At 33.3% G+C, this 1401-nt stretch overlaps 1 long non-coding RNA gene across 1 annotated transcript; it reads right to left on the bottom strand.

Annotated features, from left to right (window-relative positions):
- Positions 1-376: 376 nt before the first annotated feature.
- LOC124890488 lies at positions 377-1393 on the bottom strand. The gene is made up of 2 exons (XR_007049194.1): positions 894-1393; positions 377-728 (listed from the first exon to the last, which is right to left on the bottom strand). It is a non-coding gene; the product is annotated as an uncharacterized LOC124890488 (long non-coding RNA).
- Positions 1394-1401: the final 8 nt, after the last annotated feature.

Below are 1401 nucleotides of genomic sequence, written 5' to 3'. Positions count from 1 at the left end.
GCACTTCTCTCAATTTATTTCAAAACATAATTTTGTTAAAAGAAAGATGGCGATGATTGATGAATATGTATTGTCCATTTTAATTTTTTCATTTTTTGGACTTCTTTTGTTTTATTATCTAACAAGGAAGATATTGAGATCCCATCTAGCTGCCATCTGGCTGCCATCCAGCTGGCATATGCTACCATGAATCACTGTATCACCTCATTTAAACCCATCAAAAACTGAATCAACCTTCTATCTTGCTCTTCTTTGTGAATATTAGCCTTGGCTCTACAAATATAATTACAGGTACATTGAACCTTTGCACTCAGAGTACTAAGTTCCTCCCAAAGTTTCTTCAATTTTGTATAATAACTAGTAATGTCAAGGATCATTAAGACAAATCATTAATTTTCTTTTGTATTTAGTATAATTTCGCATGATTAGCCTGCACATATCTATCTTCTAATTCTCGCCAAAGTTTTACAGAGTCCGTAACATATTCAACACTGTCTACAATTTCTCTCAACAAAGAATTCAAAATATATGAAGTAACAATATCATCACATCGCACCCACAACCTGTATATAGGGTGATTGAGATTAGGTTTTGCGCACTCCCTAGTGATGAATCCCAATTTATTTTTCACCGATAATGATTAAAATATGCTTCTCCTCCATGAGCGATAACCAATGCAGACAAAAAGAATGGGTACCAATGCAGCTCCAAGATTATTAGAGGGATGCCTATACAATGGGTTATTTGAGTCAATTGGAGAAGAATTAGAGGCACTTGATGAACTACTATCCTCACAATCGCCATAATGAAACAACAATACAAAATCAAAAGGAACAATAACAACAAAGGTAGAACAAAGTAAAAAAATTGGAAAAAGGGATAGAATGACTAACCAATTGAAAGCAAAGTAATGCGAATCAAGAGAGAATCACCTCAGGATCGAGAGTGTTTTGATATCATGTCAAGATGTAGAGAATGCAGTGCCTTGAGATCAGGCAACTGCTGCAATGGAGGTCTTAAAAATGGAGCTCAACAATTAGAGAAACTGTAAAAATATGTAAAATGCAAAGCTTAACTGTATTGTATTCCATATGTGTGTATTTATACAGAAAAGGTAAAGAAGCAAAAATATCTACTCTAATCCAGCTAAGCTAAACAAAAGCTTAACCTCTCCACTGACTAACTGTACAGAAACATAAAAACCACTACTAACTAACTACTATGCCAGCTAGATAGCAGCTGGATGGGATCTAAATATCTTCCTTGTTAGATAATACAACAAAAGAAGTTCAAAAAATGAATCAATTGAAATGAACAATACATATTCATTAGTCATCTCTATCTTTCTTTTAATAAAATTATGTTTTGAAATAAATTGAGAGAAGTGCGAATATTTGTTTG

The sequence above is a fragment of the Capsicum annuum genome, unplaced genomic scaffold (genome assembly GCF_002878395.1).
Source record: "Capsicum annuum cultivar UCD-10X-F1 unplaced genomic scaffold, UCD10Xv1.1 ctg1888, whole genome shotgun sequence".
Taxonomy (NCBI): domain Eukaryota; kingdom Viridiplantae; phylum Streptophyta; class Magnoliopsida; order Solanales; family Solanaceae; genus Capsicum; species Capsicum annuum.
Note: the sequence above shows the minus strand (reverse complement) of the source record. Positions and strands in the feature narration are given on the sequence as shown.